Source organism: Lepisma saccharinum, chromosome 1 (genome assembly GCF_977018435.1).
Source record: "Lepisma saccharinum chromosome 1, izLepSacc3.1, whole genome shotgun sequence".
Classification (NCBI taxonomy): Eukaryota; Metazoa; Arthropoda; class Insecta; order Zygentoma; family Lepismatidae; genus Lepisma; species Lepisma saccharinum.
Window position 1 is genome coordinate 56,809,803 of NC_139229.1, and position 9,445 is coordinate 56,819,247.

The 9,445-nt window shown below is 38.3% G+C and overlaps 1 long non-coding RNA gene across 1 annotated transcript; it reads right to left on the reverse strand.

The window, feature by feature from the left end:
* Nucleotides 1-558: 558 nt before the first annotated feature.
* Nucleotides 559-8,533, reverse strand: LOC145994706 (uncharacterized). The gene is made up of 4 exons (XR_014442395.1): nt 8,494-8,533; nt 3,109-3,162; nt 2,324-2,488; nt 559-746 (listed from the first exon to the last, which is right to left on the reverse strand). It is a non-coding gene; the product is annotated as an uncharacterized LOC145994706 (long non-coding RNA).
* Nucleotides 8,534-9,445: the final 912 nt, after the last annotated feature.

Here is a 9,445-nt window from a genome sequence, read left to right on the forward strand (position 1 = left end):
AGATATATATTGACACACTAATATTGTAACTTACAAGGTACTACTCTTGAAATTAATTAATTCTCGGATGTGAAAACATAATAAAGTTAACACGGTTTATATTTAGTTTAGATTCCCACTCTATAACTTATAGCATATTATGTTTTTCAACTGTTACGTCACAAAATGGAGATTTAAATTATGAAGTTGATAAATACATAGAAATGTATGTACTTAGAGTTGACAAGCGGTGTCATTGGGGGTGACTCTGACCAAGCCCAGCTGCGCAGTAGCAAATGAAGGAAGGAGCCACTGCGCTGTCGAACAATTAAACTGCGAGCAACTACGGAAATGTCTCACTTTGCCCGGAGCAGCTAAGGTCACCCGCAAAAATACAGCTCGTAAACTCTCATCAGTATTCTAAGAATCTCTGGTTTCGTAGCGTACAAGAATAAAATGAGACAGTTAAGTTTTTATTCACATGAACAAATATATTGAGCTTTGGACAATTACAGTATAGGTCTTAAAACAAAAAAAAAACAAACAAAAAAAACTATAATACGAAAATAACAGCACAGAAATTAATTATATAGCTACAGTAGGCTTATATAATCGAATTCCATCTTCAGATGAAGCTGTGGGAGAAGACACATCACAAAGCAATTACTTCATATTTAGAAAATTCTCTTGCTTTCTCTTAATTATAACCAGAAAAATGTGATAGCATGCGACTCGTCCGGTGAAATCACCAGAAGGGCTTTTTACTCCTGAAAAGAAAAAAGAAACATTACATAAATCCTTACAAGAAAGTCAGTATTGTTGATAAAGTTAAGCACATTAAGAATCCGCATCCTAAACGGTGCGCTTATCATTCTGGCAACATGATTAATTGGCATTTCCAAAGAAATTGTGGAGGGTGGTGCTGGTGTATAAGATGTGAGCATCCCTTGTCCGCACCTGATGACGTACGAATTCATATTTCGTGACTAATATACTTAGCCCACTCCATAAATCAGACAATGACTACGCCCCTGATCAAAGCTGATGCGACGAAGCTATTTGATAACAGCGGGCAGCTTTGAAAATTGGAAAATATAAATTGAACTCACTGCGCCATCACTCTCACAAAGCCCTTTTGTGTGTTGTTTTGCGAGCTCATGTTAACGGTGAGATGGCCAGAAATCGATATTGTGAGTGTGAACAATATTATACTCACTTTGGAGAGGAAGAGAAACAAATCAAACATGTGGTAAATACGTCATTCGAGCCGTGGGTGGATTTTATCACCTATCCAGCTCATATTTCATTAAGTGTTTAATTAACCGTGTCAGCGTAATGGTTCTGCTTTGATAAATTCTATACAACGCCATCGGGCAGGGAATGGAGCGTTGGAAATCGTACTTGTGTTCATGCACATATTTATCATATCTTTACCTGTCCTTGTCAATAATAATTGTATGCAAAGACGAGAGATATTCCGCGATAAAAACACCACTAAAACCCGAAGTTATGTATATTTTGAATACGTTTGCAGATGTTTTCTTCTGTATGTAAAGTTTACATGGAGTTGGCCAAACTCGTTGAGTGTTGTGCTTACTGTATCGTGGACGTTTGTTATTACCGCTTACATACCTGCGGGTCACCACCTGTATTTGCCAGTGGACTCGTCCAGTTAACGCCTGATTCCGCATCTGCGTTCCACTTACAGTCGCTACTCTCTACTTTGCTAGTGATCCCGTCCATTTAGTGCCTGATTTCCCGCATGCGTTCCAGTTACAGCTTCTACTACTCCCTATTTTGCCAGTGCACTCGTCCAGTTAGCGCCTGATTCCCCACCTGCGTTCCACTTGCGGCCACCACTTGTATTTTACAGTGGAATCATCCAGTTAATGCCGGATTACCCGTTTGCGTTTCACTTACAGCCGGCACCCCTACTTTACCAGTGGACTCGTCCAGTTAGTGTCTGCTTACCCGCCTGCGTTTCATTCAGCCGACACCACTATTTTGCCAGGGGTATAACTGATCGCACGAAACTCAAACAACGTTTTGGTCAAGCACGGCTATTTAAGTGAGAATCTCAAATGGACTCGTCCAGTTAGTGTCAGCTTCTCCCAAAGTGCTCCACTTCAACCGACATCCTTATTTTGCCAGTGGACTCGTCCAGTTTGCGCCTACTTAAGCGCCTGCATTTCACTTGCAAATGGAATCGTCCAGTTACAGCCCGATTCCCCGCAGGCGTTCCACTTGCAGCCACCACCCCTATTTCGCCAGTGGACTGTGGACTCGTCCACATCTTACACAGGCCTTCCTTGTCGGAATGATCTGATGTAGAAAATTTACTCACTTTGGCAGCTTTGGGCTGTGGCTGGCGCTTGGCTTTCTTCTTCTGTAGTTTCTCCTTCACTTCCCTGGCTAGATCAAAATAAGGCTTCTTCTCATCTTCCTTCAATTCTTTCCATTTACGTGCAGCGAATCTGAGGAGAGTCACACATTCTGCGAAGGGATGGTTCTTTACGAAAAGAGACAACGTATCTGCATGAGTAACAATAGATGGCACTGCCATGCAGTATTATTAGGAATAACGGTATTACAAACCGAAATTGACAATAATTGGAAATTTTCAAGTGAAATAAGTACATACATAATAAATGTTTAAAGTGAATCATTCATTTTTAATTCGTACTGTGATAAGCTCAAGAATAGCTTAGTTAATATGTAATAACAACACTATTTTTAAGGAAATACTTATTTAGAAAAAAATACAGTGAAGATATCGAGAAATAGCTACCTAAATATATGCAGAATTACTCTTAAGGCTAAGCAAATAATTTCAGTAAAACAATTCCAACAATTTTTTTCATTTTATGCTGATCCCGCATGTATCAGACACACTGAATATCATAAATAAAATATGTCTGGTTCGATTACAAGGCGCTATGACGCCAGGGGCTCGAATCCCGTCCTGACTATGGGCGTTCTTTGTGGGTGTCGCGATTAGTCAAAAGTGGCAGAAAAGCGAAGTAAAATAAACCAAAATCAATCAATCAGTCGAATACTAGGCGACAACAATGCTGATTGAACAATATGAAATATTTTTAACTATAATAATCTGTGCAACGCTGTACTTACGTTTCTGATTTCGGCCACATATATGAGGAACGCTCGCGTATTGCGTGTTCTGTACTGAAAAGAGAAGAACATCTTCAGTTTCAGGTGCGTATTTACTAAACGGAATTATTTTTATATTTATATACATTTTCAATAATAGATACTAGTACAATTCACTTATACTCTGTTCCAGGGATGAGTGGAGCAAGCGAACGAAAACAAATCCTCTGCACAAGTAGTGACTCGAGAGGGCTCGACCAATGAACGCGCGAGAGGGAATGGTATTGCATGGAGGAGACAACGCTGCTACAGCTACCAACCATTTGGAACAACGCGTACTGCTTCGCTCCGCCCATCGCTTTCTCCCCTTCTCTAACGTTATGTATGGCAGTGCTCCATAGTTTGCCGAGACAGATTATTATTTATACTATTTCTTATTTATAAATAGTACTGTAGTGGTTAAATATACCCTTCTTGGGCCTCCCCGATGGCGTAGTGGTAACGTCGCCGCCTTGTATTCAAGGGATCCCGGTGGAGGAACATGGCACAGTGGCTCGGATTCCACTTTAAACTATAGGTCCAGTCCCGATTAACCTTTCGGTGCACAAAGTGGACTTGAAACAACAATTAAGAAAAATAATATGTACCCTTCTTGTATCAAAAATTCTATTTTACTAAAGAAAATGATTGAAGAAATTGTGGTCTGAATCCGTCATTTTTGATTTCCATCTAGCTACTATAAAAATTACCATGACTATTTCTAAAATATCAATGGCTATTACATAGTTAATCTAATTATACTAATTCAATTTTTAAAGCATATTTTGTGTATTCGCAACTCCAGTATATAATCATCACGTATCTTTAAGCAAGATACGTATATAGGGTGTCCACCAAATTTCTTTACAAATTTGCACATTTATTAAGGACAACCTGTACTGTGTAAGTTCATGGCATTTCTTTTAAATAAACTGTAAATATCAAAGTTTTAATTGACATTGCTGTTGTTTGTTTTAGTTTGAGTTATTGCCTGTATACCTCAAGATGTATAATCTTTGAGATGCGCGTGTAGTCACTTTTAAGTCATTGTGAAGGTTCCCGTTTCACCTACGAACTTTATTTTTGTATGGAGATATGTGAAGGATATTGTTTATCAGACAAAGGTACAGGACATCGATGACCTGAAATAGAGGATCAACAATGTCTACCTGAGCACATGCTGCAACACACATGGTTGGAATTGAAGGTTCGGCTATATGTGCAACAAATAGTGCGCATCTTGAGGTTTGCAATCAAGGCATAAAGCACATCTCCTTATGTTCTCAGCCAAATTTGCCTACCTAACGCTGCGTTCCGAAATAAATGTGCTATGTTGTAAGGAGACTTTGTGGACAACCTGTATGATTCAAATTTAAATTTGATTTACTCTATTATATGCCTCAGTGCTCTACTATAGGCCTATGTATCTGTAACATGTATGAGATTTTGTCCGTGTTTAATATTCAAACCGGTTACCGACGCAATGTTAACTTTTCATGTTAGTACAGCATAGAGTGTATAAATAAAGTTAGCGCACGAAAACACGGTTGCGTTCCTTATTTTGTAACTTAATAGGCAGACTGCTAACCGTAACTTTTATGGCAACTTCTGACAGTCTGATAGCCGACGGAGTGGTTAGAACATCGCGCTACAACGCCAGGGGTCCCGGGTTCGAATCCTCGCCCGGGCATGGTCGTTTGTGAGTGTCCATTTATCGATTTCATCATATCACTTATCACCATCTTCAGAAATTAGCCAAAAGAGGCACAAAAGGCGAAGTAAAGTAAAGCAAATCAATCAATCTCACAGTGTGATTGGATTGATGGTATCTAATTTAACATCAACTCAGACCAATCCTGATAAACCTTACTGATTGATTGATTTGGTTTATTTTACTTGGCTTTTCTGCCACTTATGTATGGCTAATCTTGAAAATGAGGATGAGTGAATAAAAATCTCAGTTTAAAGTGAGATCCAAACCACTGTGCCAGACGAGCGGCTAGGGACAGCATTAGCACCTTGGGAAATACATGTTAACAGCACCAAACCTGGCCTGTCTAACCTATCCACGTGTGCATTTAATAGCTTAAATAAACAAAATATAACTTGCCAAACCTATTTACATGCTTATTTATGCTATTAATGCCTATGTGGATAGATTTTGTAGGTCAGGTTTCGTGCTGTTAGCATGTATCCCAAGGTGCTAATGCTGTCCCAAGCCGTTCTGTGCCATGTGTTCCAACCGGGTATCAAACCCTCGTTACCAGTACGCCATTGGGGAGGCTGCTGATGTGAAACTTATGAATGGGCACTCACAAAGAACAACTAAGCCCAAGCCGGAATTCGAACCCGGGACCCCTGGCGTCATTCCGCGCTGTGCTAATCCCTCAGCTTTCCCTGATTAACCTCTCCAACTGATCTTATATTGCTTAATTTGCATTCATGGTTAAATACCAACAATTCGCGTTTGTATTTTCTTCCGCAAAATAATGAAGATAAATTGTTCTTTCTAGTAGAAAACCTACACCCAACTATGTCTATCACAGGCCAGTTGTGAGAACGTTGTAGTACATATCCATTACCTTAAATTGTCCATTTTGTTTCTACCGTGGCTAATGTTTCCAACCCAAATTCCTGGCTTTGTACGTAGTGTAACGTGGGGTACCTAATTACACAGCAATGTTTGTTCGTGACGCGCAGTTAAACGTTTAAGCAGGAAAGTAGGAAAACACGAAAATGAGTTTTCCTAAACATTTTTTTTTTCAGAAAACGATTCCCTTTTGTTACCCCCACTGCTCGCCACCCCCGCATGCAATTTGCGATTTGCCACAAACATTTAAGGGGGTTTGTTCGCCGAACAGGCAGTTTACCACTTCCCTGAAGTAAATTAATAGGCACTAGTTTCTCCTGATTGCAAATGTGACGTAATGAATGAAGATCATTAATGGACTAGCTAAGCTGAGGGCGTGGTGGTGTGTGTGTGTTTGTCTGCGGGAGGGGTGAGCGGGGAGGGTGAGCGTGTGTGGTGTCCGTTTGCGTTGGAAACTCATTAAAGCTAATTTTTCACCGGACGTATCCGAAGCCCTTGATGGAGAAACAAGATGAAAGCCTAGGTCATTAGCGCCGAATATGATAAAATACGATTTTCAATATATTTATACAAATTGTGCGTGTTTGCGTATGTATGCCCAAAATTGATTTGTATGATAGTTTTTAAATACGTAAACTTAACGCTGTTAATCATAGGATGAATCACCTGCGTGTCCTAGCACGTTTGACGTTCAGTGTTCGAGGGTCCACCTGGCATTTGTGTTATTTGTGAGTGACAATTCATCAATTTTATCTAATCATCATCCATCGTTATCGTTACGATTAGCGAAAAGCTCAGAAAAGCGACTTAAAGTAAGGAAATATATACGAATTATTAGCGTAATGGGAGGTACGGAAAATATTCTGGCGTACAAGATTACATAAACAATATCTTCTTAATTAGACGAAGAAGGTTATTTTAAAATGATAATATATTTATTATGCAGGGGCTTCAATGTAGGCCTACATGCACAAGTGGAAGTGGATTGAAATTAACAATACAGAAAAAAATGTTCTCAAGGAACACACGTATGTACTGATATTTATTTGTTTAATGTAAAGCTCAAACATAATAAATAATTAAGGAAACAGGAGTTTCATTCCGTATATAAGCAACACACTTGTATTTCTGACACTCGCATAAATTATGCTGATACTCTGTGATTTCTTCATTCATCCAAATGCCTTCCAGATATAACGAGGCATGATTTCCCTTTTCATTGAATTACATTAATAGACTAGCATATTAGATTTGCTTTTTAATTAAGTCTAGGTATTTTGTCAATGCCAACGAGCTGTATCCCCGTTTCGATACCCGGTGGAGGCACACAGTGGTTCGGATCCCGCTTTAAACTGTAGGTCCAGTCCCGATTAGCCTACTGTGCATAAAGTGGACTTAAAACACCAGCTCAATCAATCTCAATCAAACCAACATGCTGTATCATAAAAAAAACAATAATTCCGGATGTCTAACATCGGTTAATATAAATTCGAAAGAGTTTGTAAAATCCTTCTGATGTGATATATATAGCTTTTGAATTCACATGTCGTAATAGGACGAACGTTTCTACAGTCCTCTATATAATTCAATTCCATCCCGTAATGTGTACTATAGCTACAGTTTACAATACAAATTAAAAATAAATGTTTGCTGCCTGATACATAATCACAAATGAATCCACACTATGTACGAGTATCGTATTACACTCTTCTTTGAATATGATAAGCGAATCAACTCGATTACAGAAACATTATATGGCTATTGTACACATATAAATAAGTTTAATGCTATGTGGAGTACTGCACGCTCAAAAAATAAAGAGAGTGATGTCTATTTTCAGTATTCTTGTTTAACATCCACTACAACAGTAAGTTTTAAGCGTCAAAGTGGTTATTTATATCTTTTAATATATGTCCAATATCTCCGTTATTTGGAAGTTTACTACCATTGCCCATTTTTACATACCAATATTGCACACATTTCTTTGCATTGTATAAGAGTTTATCTTGTTACATCAAAATTAAATAATTTAATATACACATTTTGAAACACTAATATAGTTTGTTACATATGTTAGACATTCGCATCTGGCAAAACGTTACTGTACTATTTGCTTCTTGTCAAGCCTTGGTGCATCATTTTTCGCTGATCCTCTAATAGAGGATACTCTAAGAATAGATTCAATAATGATTGATATTGTGCTACGCAGTTCTAGTGGGCTAAGGTTTATATTTATAGCCTTGCCAAGTGGACATTCAAACGAACATCCCCCATTCGAATGGATGCTATTCAACCTGACGTCATCACGCGGTGCACATTGGGAAGATCCAGCATAAAATCTGGCAAACCAATTTGCACGTCTTAAGGAAAACGTATGAGAAGTCTTCTTAGGGCGAGAAATTTACGATATTTTACACGTACACGTTCCTAATGAAATTTGAGTGATTCATACCTTGAATCACTTCGGCAAAAATATGCGCACAATGCTTACCCGGCATGTTTTCAACGTAGGATCTGATTTGTTTGCCCCAAATATGGCGGCGGGAAGTGATTTCGCAATGAATTGTGGGTGAAGTTGTTCGCTAAATATCCATGCATATTATGAAGACTGTTGTTTCTCGGGTAGAAGAGAAATAACGGTTTTGGTACAAGATGCTTTCATCTTTAATAAAGTGTAAGCAAATTGCCCTACAAGATTTCAGTCATCGTAGAGTAGGAAACGTGGACGAAAGTTGATAAACTTATGTCTAAATGAGTACATATAGTTATGTAATTACCTTAGGCATTTTTCTCGCTCCTACCAGTTTTCAGGTTCCCAAAGATCGGTTGCTACGCTACTGAAACAAAAAAATATAATTTCATTATTTATCTATTGTTCTAGAAATCAAAAATAATTCGGAGTGGGCTGTTGATTCCATATCCCCCTCTCTGGTTATGGACCGTAATGCGCGCTGAACGTCATTTTGTTATATTTCTGTTTCATTTGTGCCAGATTGATGGAATCATTATTAATTTTGCCACCAGAGGTCAATAGAATCGCTTACGCAATGACGTAATAAGGAAACCTCGGTGCAACCTCGCAGCCCTTCAGGCAGCGCATTTTGGATTCTGACCCAGAGAGAGGAAGTTGTTTTCCTCAAGTTAGAGACTTTGTGATGGTATCCAAGGAACCACGATATGGAGGAGAAGGATAAGTACTTTCCGTAATGTTTTAAGTTCCGATCTTGCACTCACTCACTCAATTATATTTTGTTCATCATCTTTCTCGAATTTGAAAACTTCCTTGAGATGTTTTTGCTATGATGATCACAATTCATGGTTTAAATATTTATACTATATTCAACTTGCACTTAATTCTATTTGGCATCAAGCCCTTAATCTTACTCCATTTGAAATATTCCTGGGTAGAGCTGCCTTAGACCCTCCCATAAATAATTTGAGTTTAACTGAACAAGAACTCTTGCAGGATAAGGTTAATCTGAGTGAAAAATGGAATAAGGCAATTCACAAGATGAAATTAGAATGGAATAAAAGAAACAGGCTATATCAAAGAAAGTTTCAAATACCGAAGTATAAAATACATGATGTAGTTTTGGTAAAACTCATCCAAGGTCTTCATTGCTAGAAAATAAGACAAAATCATTGTCATTAGTTTACGAAGGCCCATACAAAATTGTTAAAATGCTAACCGAAAATAGTGTTCTTCTGGAAGGTCCTGATGATAATACT